Genomic DNA, 13,667 nt, shown 5'->3' on the forward strand with positions numbered 1-13,667 from the left:
ACCATCTTGAACATCAGGGAGTTCACGGTTCACTTATTGCTGAAGTCTAGCTTGGAGAATTTTGAGCATTCCTTTACTAGCATGTGAGATGAGTGCAATTGTGTGGTAGTTTGAGCATTCTTTGGCATTGCCTTTCTTTGGAATTGGAACGAAAACTGACCTTTTCCAGTCCTGGGGCCACTGCTGAGTTTTCCAAACTTGCTGGCATCTTGAGTGCAGCACTTTCACTGCATCATCGTTCAGGATTTGAAATAGCTCAACTGGAATTCTATCACTTCCACTAGCTTTGTTCATAGTGATGCTTTCTAAGGGCCACTTGACTTCACATTCCAAGATGTCTGACTCTAGATTAGTGATCACATCATCATGATTATCTGGGTCATGAAGATCTTTTTTGTACAGTTTTTCTGTGTATTCTTGCCACTTCTTCTTAATATCTTCTGCTTCTGTTAGGTCCAGACCGTTTCTGTCCTTTATCAAGCCCATCTTTGCATGAAATATTCCCTTGGTATCTCTAATTTTCTTGAAGAGATCTCTAGTCTTTCCCATTCTGTTGTTTTCCTCTATTTCTTTGCATTGATCGCTGAAGAAGGCTTTCTTATCTCTTCTTGCTATTCTTTGGAACTCTGCATTCAGATGTTTATGTATTTCCTTTTCTCCTTTGCTTTTCGCTTCTCTCCTTTTCACAGCTATTTGTAAGGCCTCTCCAGACAGCCATTTTGCTTTTTTGCATTTCTTTTCCATGGGAATGGTCTTGATCCCTGTCTCCTGTACAATGCCACGAACCTCATTCCATAGTTCATCAGGCACTCTATCTATCAGATCTAGGCCCTTAAATCTATTTCTCACTTCCACTGTATAATCGTAAGGGATTTGATTTAGGTCATACCTGAATGGTCTAGCAGTTTTCCCTACTTTCTTCAATTTAAGTCTGAATTTGGCAATAAGGAGTTCATGATCTGAGCCACAGTCAGCTCCTGGTCTTGTTTTTGCTGACTGTATAGAGCTTCTCCATCTTTGGCTGCAAAGAATATAATCAATCTGATTTCGGTGTTGACCATCTTTTTTGTCCCTCAAAAGTACAAAAATGTGGAGTTTTCTGCTTAAGGCATTAAAAAGGGATTAGCATTCCTCACAAATCCCAACTTTACTTCCCCTCCTCTCTCCAAAACTGACTTCCTATCTCTGCTTTCCTCTTAAATCCATAAAGCCCTGGATCATCTGTAAATATGTCCTGAGAATTCTCAAGATGGTGATGACAGCTTTTCAAGATTTCTGGGTAACTGTGAAGATCATTTTAGTACTAAAACAAAATATGTATTAATAAACATCTTTCCTCTGTCCCTTCCATTCCTTCCTTTTCTTTTTTCTTATTAATTTATTTAGCTATTATTTGGCTTTAATTTTAACCAAATTTATTTATTCATTAACTTATCTTTTTAAATAAATGCATTTTAATGGTTTAAATAGATGCTACAAGATAAAAAAGAGTGCAGTGCGAAGTCTCCCTTACTCATCTGTTTCTCATCCAATGGTCCTCAACCCCTGCTTTCCTTCTGTACTTTTTATTATTTACCTTTTTATTTCTTAATATAAACCTGACTATCAAATTTGGCATACAAAAAGATTTTACTTCTCTGTCCTTCAGCATTGTTTTAGTAAAGTGGCACTAAGATTTATTTGGATATATGTGACTTCCCTGATGGCTCAGACGGTAAAGCATCTGCTTACAATTTGGGAGACCCGGGTTCGATCCCTAGGTGGGGAAGATCCCCTGGAGAAGGAAATGGCAATCCATTCCAGTACTCTTACCTGGAGAATCCCATGGATGGAGGAGTCTGGTTGGCTACTGTCCATGGGGTTGCAAAGAGTCGGACATGACTGAGTGACTTCACCATCTATCACTATGTAATACTTACATGAAGAAAAGGAAATTGAGAAGATTCATCGTGTATATGACAGCAGATACATTACTAATAAATTTAAGTTGTACTGAATACTTGAAGGTTAATATAAAAAGTTACTATTTATATGTTAATTCAACACTGGGTTGTCTGAGTGAACTCTGGGAGTTGTGATGGACAGGGAGGCCTGGCGTGCTGCAATTCATGGGGTCACAAAGAGTCGGACACGACTGAGCGACTGAACTGAACTGAACTGAACTATCATGGAAGGGTCTGTCTAAGAGTAAATGCAAAGCTGGTACCAAAATACATTCATTCCAACTCAAACTGAAGCAGACATCTAATCCATTCTTCTAGAAGCAGAGCCATAATTAGAACATATATGTGGATCAAATGATGGAAAGAGGTCATTGTTGCAATATTTAAATAGCTTCTGGGTTCATGTGCCTGCTAGGTTACTTCAGTGTGTCCAACTCTTTGTGACTTTATGGATTATAGCCCACCAGGCTCCTCTGTCCATGGGATTCTCCAGGCAAGAATACTGGAGTGGGTTGCCATGCCCTCCTTCAGCGGATCTTTCAGACCCAGGGATCGAACCTGCGTCTCTCATGCCTCCTGCTTTGGCAGGTGTGTTCTTTACCACTAGTGCCACCTGTGAAGCCTCTCTGGGTATATGGGAAAGCATAAAAGTCCTCAATGAACAATATGGGAAGGACAGAATTTTGCTTTTAAAGAGTATATGTATTTAAGAAATAAGTATTATTATTATAAAAATATTTCATTATATCTACCAGAGAAGGAGTTGCCAACTCAGTAGTAGAAGAAAAAAGGAGTAGGGGAGAAAGGAGAAATAGGAGGAAGAAGAATTTCTATTTTCACTGCACTTATTTGGAATCAGGCAGACCTGCCTGATGGTGTTAAAGATTCTGGTCCTCAGTATCTTTACTATAAAATGAGAATAATCATAATGCCTGTTTTAAAGATGGAAAAGTGCTTTGCAAACTATAAATAGCATTAAAATAATTACTTTGAAACACTCTTCTATTCTTTCCAACTTTAATTACTAAGTTCAACCAGAGAAATCTTTAATAACGTTGGAATCACTGTCATGCTAACTAGTATACATGGCATCCTTATACAGTTCTCCATTCAGCTTGCAAATATAGGGTATCTTTATTTAATGAGTTGCCTCAGTTCCAGAGAACTTGGCATTATTTTGCAAATAGACAATGCCCAAAAGTGACTCGTTGGCTTTGCTTTCATGCAGGACAAAACCTGCTGAATTGTAAGCTGGGCTTTGGTTGGAAGACTTTACAGAGGACAGCTAGTCTAGTTCTTTCCCTCTAGAGGATACACAGAGAGTGAGGGAATCATTTATTATGCCGCAAATTCCATTTATTACTGGCTTGCTGTATAGCCATCTTTAACTTCCAAGCATTAATCTTGGATTCCCTTCTTTTGAGCCACAGAGTGTATTTCCATACGGCAACCCTTAAATAATTGAAAGCTACTATTAAGTTTTCCCTAGGACATTGTATGGTAGAACTGGTTGGTATCCTTTCTAACAGAACTCTCGATTTTGCTCAAGTCCCTACTCCCTGCCTCATACATCATCATGTCTCAGAGGAACACGAACTTTCCCAGTTCTCAGGAGTCCTGGTTAGTGTGGGACTAATCCCATTCCTTTGAGGGTGATGTGTCAAGGAATGGCTGTGCTCTGCTTAGTCACTCAGTTGTGCCCGACTCTTTGCAATCCCACGGACTGTCGCCCACTGAGCTCCTCTGTCCATGGTGATTCTCCAGGCAAGAATTGGCATGCCCTCCTTCAGGGGATCTTCCCAGCTCAGGGACTGAACCCAGGTCTACTGCATTGCAGGGGGTTCTTTACCATCTGAGCCACCAGGGAATGGTAATGAGACGTAATTTTGACCTATGCAATCAAAAGAGAAGTCTTCTAGAAAAAAGTTTTCTTTCTCTCTGTCCTCTTTTTAGTGAGTATCGCTCTTGGATGTATTCTCTGAGTTTGATGCCTTGATCTGTCATTACTATGTGAAAGCTACTTTAATTCTGGACCTCTTATTACATAAAATACAATTTCTTGTTTTTCACACCAACTTGATTTGGAGCTGTTCCTTGCACCCAAAGGGATTATAACTGATGAGCACACATTTCTCTGCAGATGAAGCAGCCTCAGTGCTTTTTCTTTAAGGTTTTCCTCATATGTTTTTTTCCCACTGAGCTTAGATTATCGTGGTCACTCTCTTACAAATGCTTTTTATCTTGGAACCCAAGATTGAATGCAATAGTTTCTTTTGAGATGTTCAGTTCAGAGCATTCTGCTGATTCATGTGGAACTTATATCAAAGTCCCAAGACATTTTTGTGCTTGCTTTTAGGACATTACATCTCCTGCATCTTATAACAGTGTAATTGCCTATTTGTGCAAACATTTACAAATCATCATTATTAAATTATACCTGGTTAGATTATATCCATTATCCTATTCTGTTGAGATACTATGGAAATCCTTCCTGGAAAACTATGCTTTTGCTATCTCTTCCCCTTTTAATTATTCTTAAATATGTGAAAGAGGACCTTTGTATCCTTGTTGATAAAAACTTTAATCCAGACAGGGCTGAGAGTAAATTTATAATCAAGTCATTAAACAACTTTCTTCTAATTGACAGTACTCTAGCAGTAAACTCTTTTCATAAACTTGCACAGCCAATTAAAAGTCTTGAGCATACTACACAGTCCATGGTCTTTCCTACATTGCATAAATGCTATCTATTGCTTTCCTTTGATAGAAAAATTTATAAGAATTAGAATTTATTTTAGTACATTAAAAAAATTTAAACATAAACATTTTCATCTGCTATGATTCATTTTAATAAATACAGGCTGATCTTTACTGACCAAATAATTACTTTCTCAACCATTTTTGATAAATCAGCTAAATTTTTTGCTAAGATGGACATACTACAAATAGTATATTTTTAATACAAATTCAAATTTCTCATTATTCTAAAAGCTTCAGAAATTATTTTTCTGACTCTAGATACCAGATGACTTTTCCAGTGTTTATCATAGATTATTGTGAGAGGTACAGTGTTCCCATTAGTATCTAGTATTAGTTTCCTAAAGGGTAACTGATGTTGGCTAGGGGGCTAAAACACATTTAAAGTGTCTTGGAGGGAAAGTTATGACCAACACAGATAGATATTAAAAAGCAGAGCCATTACTTTGCCAACAAAGTTCCATTTAATCAAGGCTATGGTTTTTCCTGTGGTCATGTATGGATGTGTGAGTTGGACTATGAAGAAGGCTGAGTGCCAAAGAATTGATGCTTTTGAACTGTGGTGTTGGAGAGGACTCTTGAGAGTCCCTTGGACTGCAAGGAGATCCAACCAGTCCATTCTGAAGGAGATTAGCGCTGGGATTTCTCTGGAAGGAATGATGCTAAAGCTGAAACTCCAATTCTTTGGCCACCTGATGTGAAGAGCTGACTCACTGGAAAAGACCCTGATGCTGGGAGGGATTATGGGCAGGAGGAGAAGGGGATGACAGAGGATGAGATGGCTGGATGGCATCACCGACTCGATGGAAGTGAGTCTGGGTGAACTCCAGGAGTTGGTGATGGACAGGGAGGCGTGGCGTGCTGTAATTCATGGGGTCGCAAAGAGTTGGACACAACTGAGTGACTGAACTGAACTGAACTGAACTGATTGTTAATATTTTGTTATTTTTGCAAATTGTAATAGACAGATTGATATATCCACTTATTTAAGTGGTTAAATCTAGATAAGCCTACTAAAGTTACAAAATTCCCACTGTTTTATTTTTCCCCTTTATCTGACAATACAATCATTAGCAAAGATTGTGGTTTCTACCTTTTAAATTTATCTGGTTCCTAACCAATCCCTATCATTCTACTCTAAATCAATAACTGTCATCTATCAATAATACAGTAGCCTTCTATTTGATCTCCCTCATTCTTGACCCTAGCAGATCATTCTCCCCATAAAAGATAGAGATTATTTAAGAACATAAGTCACATGGCTTTTTTGCTTTCCTCCTTCCAATGACTTTTCATCTAACTCAGAGTAAAGACATCACAATGTCCTAGAAGAGCTTGCATGATTAATTCTTAGCCATTCCCAGGACTTTAGGGAGATCCATCTTTTTACCCTATTCCAATTGCATAGTCTTCCTTGTTATTATAAAAATACCATTCATAGTCCTGCTGAGGCAGTTTTTCATGGGCTTCTCCCTCTTTGTGAAGTGATATTTGCTCAGAGACACAAATGGCTGGACATCTGACTTCCTTCATGTCTCTGTTGTAGTGTTGAGTATCAGAGAGGCTTTCTTGTATCACCCCCTTATAAACTAGGACCCTTCCTCATACTCTTTCCCATACTTTCTCTTTGTAGTATTTATTAACATTTTTATTAACACCTGATTGATACGTATTTCCTTAGTTTTGTTTGTCTCTTTGTCATATTCATGTTTGCTTCTCTGTATCTGGAACCTTGTCTGGCATATACTGGGCACACAGTAATTATCTGAGTGAACAGAACTCTCACAGATATAACAACTATATATCCTGGCTTTGATAAGTGTGAAGATATTTGTAAGGAAAAAGCAATGTAATGTTCTAATCAGCACTATTCCAGAACTCCTGAGAGTGCCATCACCAGGAAAAGATCCAATCTAAGACTTGGAAAAGTTAGCTAAAACTCAGTCACCTGGATTATGGAATGTATTTTCTTGTACAAACAAGTGATAAAGCCAATCAGGTTAGAAGCAGAGACAGTATATTCATGTTTATAACTCATGTATAACTGAGTGTGGTAGTTCTCAGCACTTCCCTATCCCCAGGTCCAAGTGACATTGGGTTCTTGAATCTAACCTACAGCTTTTCTGGAACCTGAATTCCCTTGAAACCTGAGCGGTGAAGTAACATTAGGGCTTTAGGGCTTGGGAGAAGGGTCTCTTGCCTGAGGAATACCTAAATGAGCTGTGAAGAAAGGTTACTCTAGTTGTGTAACAGGAGGGAAAGGGGCAGGGCACAACTTGTGAAAGAATGACATAGCCCAAGGACACAACATAAACCAATTAGAATCAAATGGGACCAAGATGGCAGACAAGACTAGACCTTGGTCCTCAGTCAGCAAGTGAAACGACACACCCAGCACTATCACAGTTCCAAAGTGCTATTAAAAGACCAAGGAGTGGGAGGTGGCCCAAATCCTGGAAATCTCCACCCCTTCCCAAAAGTAGTTGGAATAATCCTCCCACTCAATAGCATATTAAGTTGCCCAGCTTATAAAAACTAAACACACCACATTTTAAAGCTGCACTCACCCTTTGCAATGGCCCACATGCTGTCTGTGGAGTGTGCATCTCTCTGAATCTAAATAAATCTACTTCTTACCTATCATTTTGTCTCTCACTTAATTCTTTCTGTGATGAGACATCAAGAACCAGAGCTTCATTAGGTCTTGAAACCAGGTACCATGGGTTTGAGTCTCAGCCATGTGGATTTGAGTTCCAAGCAAGGTTTTGGCTGGGGTTGAGTCCCAGCACATGGGTTCAAGACCCAATCTGTAGTAAACATTTTCAGTTGGGCTACTATAACAAAATACCATATATTGAGGGACTTAAAAACAGGAATTAATTTTCTTACTATTCTAGACAGCATATTAAAAAGCAGAGACGAGACTTTGCTGATGTGGGCTTCCCTGGTGGCTCAGATGGTAAAGCGTCTGCCTGCAATGCGGGAGACCCAGGTTCGATTCCTGGGTTGGGAAGATCCCCTGGAGAAGGAAATGGCAATCCACTCCAGCACTCTTGCCTGGAAAATCGCATGGACGGAGGAGCCTGATAGGCTACAGTCTATGGGGTCACAAAGAGTCTGACACGACTGAGCGACTTCACTTCAATTACTTTGCTGACAAAGGTCTATCTAGTCAAAGCTATGATTTTTCCAGTAGTCATTTATGGATGTGAAAGTTGGACCAGAAAGAAAGCTGAGCACTGAAGAATTGATGCTTTTGAACTGTGGTGTTGGAGAAGACTCTTGAGAGTCCCTTGGACTGCAGGGAGAGCCAACCAGTCAATCCTAAAGGAAATCAGTCCTGTATGTTCATTGGAAGCACTGATGCTGAAGCTGAAACTCCAGTTCTTTGGCCACCTGATGTGAAGAACTGACTCATCAGAAAAGACCCTGATGCTGGGAAAGACTGAAGACAGGAGGAGAAGGGGCTGAGAGAGGATGAGATGGTTCGATGGCATCACTGACTCAATGGACGTGAGTTTGAGCAAGCTCTGGCAATTGGTGATAGAAAGGGAAGCGTGGCATGATGAAATCCATGGGGTTGCAAAGAGTTGGACACGACTGAGAGGCTGAACTGAACTGAACTGAACTGAATTATTTGAGAGGCTGAAAGTCAAGATGAAGATGTGGGCGAGGGTTGATGTCTGGCGATGCCTCTTCTCCTTGAGTTACAGATGGCCGCAGACTCAGTGTCCTCACACAGCTTTTCCTCTGCACTCTCATAGGGAGAGAAAGATCTCTGGTGTGTCTTCCTTTTCTTATAAGGATGCCAAACCTATAGAAACAAGTCTCCACTCTTATGACCTCACTTCCGAGGTGGTACCAGTAATAAAAACCCTCCTGGCAATGCAGGAGATACAAGAGACATGGGTTCAATCCCTGGGTCAGGAAGATCCCTGGAGATGGAAATGGCAACCCACTCCAGTATTCTTGCCTGGAAAATCCTATGAACAGATGTATTTCATGGGCTATAGTCCATGGAGTCGCAAAGAGTTGAACACGACTGAAGCGCCTTAACACACAACCTTTATTACTCCTTTGCACATCCTGCACATCAAATACAGGGGATTAGAGCTTTAAGATGAATTTTGGCGGGGGGGATACAATTTAGTCTGTAACAAAAGGCTTTGCATGAGAAAGTGGGGAGGCATCTGAGAAAGCCGGGGACAGAGAAATGGTCTGCCTGGGGGCCCGTGGCAGATGGTCATCTTCTGCTTGGAGCCTCAGGAGAAGTTTGGTAAATCTTCCACCACCTGTGCTGATTCCCCGGGACATTTTAAATCTAAGCAGCTGCTGTTTGTCATCCCTCCCTCCCCTAAGCTGGCAAATCTTGACAATAAGCACTGGCTGTTTACAGTGTTTGTTAGGGACAATCTAAACCTGCAAAGCTTCTTAAGGTGATGTTTTCCTAGGCTACCAACACCAGAGCTGCCTGGGGAGAACATTAAAAATGCACATCCTAGAGACCGGTTCAGACCTACTGCATCCGAGTTTCTAGGGCTGGGGCCCTACAATCAGCAATGGTAACAATTATCCCTGGTAAATGTCACTGAAGGGTTTTGGACAAATGGCGATTTTGCTACATTGCAGTTTTAATTGTCTTTCTCCTTGACTCCCTGTCTTTCTTCCTGCCTCATTGCTTCCTTTGTTCCTTCATTCCCCCCCCCCCCTCCTTGAAATTCCAGGCCAAGACTTTAAAATTATATATATATTAAAAAGTTAGTATTTTGTTTATCAACGTATCCACAGTAACTGTCAAAGTATAAAGTGAGTATCTCCCAGCAGTGTGGAGTGATGCTGAGCAGCTGGCAAAAGGAAGGAAAAAAATACTTTAAAGGAAGGGTTACAGTTCATAAAATCTCTGAAGATGGAAAAAAAAGGTGATCAAGAGTAGGGTTATTCTGGTTAGAAGATGCTAGCCTCATCACTAGTTTTTAAATAGTTGTTTTATTGGAACGAGGATAAAAAGCCTGGAAATGAATGATGGAACACACATGTTAGATGTGTGTTCCACTCCTCTGATTTTTTTCCAGTTTCTATTTGTGTTTAGAAGCCCTCAGGCAGCAGGGACCCTCAGGAGGGGGAACATCCTCCAGCTGGCCTGTGTGCAGGATTTCTGCGTCTTGATAAGAGCTCCTTAGCCTCAGGAGGTTCGAATCAGTTGCTTAGAAGGATTTTTTTTTTTTTTTTTTCATTTCCCCTAGGGCTGATGGTACCAAGCATTATAGATAAAGCAAGTAACACTTTTCAGGCAATAAGAGAAAACTGGTTTGGAAAAGCATTCTAATCAGTTCAGACTGAGCCCCTCTGATTGCTAGAATTCCGAGATATCATATGTGTGATTTCAAAACAGATCATCTGTTTGACAGGCCCTTTAAATTTTGCATTATTGCATAAAGGCTTTTTGATGTATGGATTTTATCCAAGTCCCTTAAGTATAATTTCAAAAACTGGATGAGGCAAGAGCAGAGGCAATATCTCTGCTCCTTTTTTTTTTTCTTTTTGACCCAGAAAGAAATGTAATTTTAAGTGATTTGGTTATCTAAGGGGAGCTTCTCCTTGCCCTGTCACCTAGCTTTTGTGACCTCAATCCCACTTATAAAGTGCAGCCCAGGCAGCCTGTCTGAACGCTGTCAGCTTATGCTTTATCCCAGGAGATTCATTACAAAGAACCAAGCCTCATGCAAAACTGGCTAAGACTAAACTCCAGGCAAACCATAATTACACAGCTGGGGTCAAGAGAGAATTATGCATAGAGGCACATTGCTCCAGGTTTCCCAGGCTTCCCAAATCACTGATGCAGAGGATTCAAGCCTTTCAGTGACTCCTGGCAGGACCTGCAGTTGGTTTGTCTGTACAGTTTCCCTCTCTAATCCAGTGTGTCCTATCTGTTGCTTAATCTTCCTAAAGAACTGTTCCTATCAATGGCCCTCTTTTTTGCCTAGAATTTGAATTCCTGACATCTTTTCAGGCATCTCTGACTTTCTGAAAACCGGTTCTTAAAAATGTGGCTCACAGACCAGGAGCACCAGCATCACCTCAATATTTGTTAGAAATTCAGATTCCCAGACCTCATTTCAATCACACAGAATCAGAAATTTCTGGGGATGGGTTCCAGGGTGTGCTGTCAAATTCCAGGTGATTCTAGTGTGCTAAAATTTCAGAGGGACTGCTCTAAACCCTAACCACCCACCTTTCTGAAATGATCATATTTCATTATTTCTCCACTTACAGATTTGATATTCACACTTCTCTAAAAAACCTCCATATTTTGTTATCCCTTGTCTGTTTTATGGCAGTTTCTTTGACTGGAATAAAAATTTTCCATCTGTGCAATTTGAAACTTACCAATCCTTTAAGTTCCAGCTTGAATATTATAGTTTCTCTCCATGATTTTTCAGCTTCTACACTATCGACATTTGGGGCTGAAGATAGTGTACTGTTGTGGGAACCATCCTGCACATTCTAGCTTGTTTGTAGTGCCCCCAGTCTCTACCCACCAAATACCAGTAGTACCCTCCAGTTGTGACAATCAGAAATGCACCGAAAACTGCACACTTAAACCATGTTCCAGTTGCCACATAATTTGACATAATTAGGGTCCCTAGAGCAGAATGGCTAGATTGGGAGTATTTAGGAATGGTCACTCAACCTTCTTTTAGTATGAGACAGACGCTGGGAGTGGGAATGAACCTATCAAATATTTGGAAGATGAAGTCCCGTCAAATGGGCAGACTATAGTGGCTGGAGTGTGGGGCATTGTCATGGTTAATTTTCTGTGTTAACTTGATCCTGTAAACTAACGTATTTTGGGATGAGATTAACCTTTAAATTGGTAAACTTCTAGTAAGCAGATTGCCCTCCATAAAGTGGGTGAGCCTTATCCAATAAGTTGTAGGTTCAAACAAAACAAGAAGACTGGCCTCAAGTAAGAGGGAATTGTCCATCAAACTGCCTTCAGAATGGAGCTGCACTATCAGCCCTCCTGGATCTCCAGGCTACTGACCTTGGAATTTCATACGTACTGTTTGCTCTCAGGGGTCTTCAGCCTACCAGCCCCTATTGCAGATTTTGGACTCATTAGACTTCATAATCACAAGAGTGACTATAATAAATCTCTTTGTCCCTGTCTTTGTATATATGTGTATATATATATGTGTGTGTGTATATATATCCAATTGATTCTATTTCTCTGGAGAACCCTGACTAATACAGACATTTGAATAACAGCTGTAGAAGGTATCAAAGGGCTCAATAGTGATTGAAGGATGAAGTTCTATTCAGAGGATGGTGGGATAGATCCTTAAGGATTTCAGAAACATGAGGCTGTTAGAAATCCAGGCAGTTAACTGATATCAGAGAAGTCTTTCAGCAGTTCAGAATATCCCCAAGCCTCTTTCATGGGTAAAGAAACTGACAAGTAAGGTATGGACCTAAAGATTGGTAAGGTAGTAACTTAGATCAGGAAATGTATGCTAAATTGATGTTTGGGTCCATGAAGAACAAGGTAGGTTGTTGTTGTTTAATTGTTAAGTCATGTCTGACTCTTTTGTGACCCCATGGACTGCAGCCTGCCAGGCTCCTCTGTCCATGGGATTTCCTGGGCAAGAATACTGGAGTGGATTGCCATTTTCTTCTCCAGGGGATCTTCATTACCCAGGCATTGAGCCTGCAGCTTCTGCATTGCCGGTGGATTCTTCACTGCTGAGCGACCAAGGAAGCCCAAAATTTTTAAAATCATGTAATACTGGGTATGTGAAAATTGTTCTAAGAATTGCTAAGCAATAATCCTAATAATGACTTACAGAGTGGACAGAGGAGTCAGAGAACCATAGAACTGAACTAGCACATGCTGACCTAGTTAGTATATGATGATTTATCGGTGGGAGGCCTAACGTTTTTCAGAGAAGACAATAATTAGCTCCTAACTTCCTGTTGTTCTCCACTGAAAATGTCTTTGTAATTTCTAAAATCCCTGCTGATAAAGCTCTCCTTTTTTAAAAAAACATCAAAAAACCCAAGTTTTGATTTGCTCAAAGTATCTCATGCAATCATTGTATTCTAATCGTTCATTTAAAAGGAAAAAATCAACCTCATATGGTGGCCTAAAATATTCTCAAGAATCACTGTTAAATATCATAAAACTCAATTATAAATAGGTATATTGAACTTGGTTCATAAAGATGTTGATCTCTTGATAACTTTGAAGGATTAACAACATATTCTGAAGTAGTCCTTTTATTTGTAACAATGTTATTTCCAGCCTCACCCTGCTTTCTGTGTTCACAGTAATATCCAGAGAATACCAGTGCACTCACCTGTTCTATTTGCTGCCATTTTCCTTGAGCTCTACTGTTTTTTTGTGACCTTCCTCTTTAAATTGTTAGGGAGTGTTTTCACCATCACTTTTCCTCTACCATCACAGAACTTAAGAAAGTGGTTGCCAGACTGAAACAGAAAAAAGGCTATGGAAGCATGATAAAAATACAGATTCCCAAGGCTTATCTCCTTCAAGATTCTGATTCAGTGGGTTTGGAATGGGCCCAGGGCTTTTGCATTTTCACCAATCACACTAATTCTAATGCAAGAGGATGGTGAATCATGGTGAGTCATTAATGTAACCAACAGTCCCAGTTCTTAATATATTAATCAAATGCAGCAGACAAAAAACTTTAAAGGCTTTGTTATAAACAAAGATACAGAAAATGACTGTGAAGGGGAAAACAATTGATTTTAATCACTAAATTCACTCTATTTCTTCCTTCTTCCTCTTTTTTTTTTTCTTTCTTTTAGAAACTTTCAAAGTTATAGCTGTTTGGGAAGCTTTAGTTCAGTGGTCAAAGAAGAAGCCGCCACATCAATTATTTTCAATTTTCAGTTCAATTATTCAGTTTTGCTGCCAATGAATATTAAACAAAGGTCAACACC

The 13,667-nt window shown here is 39.9% G+C and overlaps 1 non-coding gene across 1 annotated transcript; it reads left to right on the forward strand.

Annotated features, from left to right (window-relative positions):
• Positions 1–7,641: 7,641 nt before the first annotated feature.
• Positions 7,642–7,713, forward strand: TRNAC-GCA (transfer RNA cysteine (anticodon GCA)). The gene has a single exon. It is a non-coding gene; the product is annotated as a tRNA-Cys (tRNA).
• The last annotated feature ends 5,954 nt before the right edge of the window (positions 7,714–13,667 follow it).

This window comes from Capricornis sumatraensis, chromosome 1, assembly GCF_032405125.1.
Source record: "Capricornis sumatraensis isolate serow.1 chromosome 1, serow.2, whole genome shotgun sequence".
Lineage (NCBI taxonomy): Eukaryota > Metazoa > Chordata > Mammalia > Artiodactyla > Bovidae > Capricornis > Capricornis sumatraensis.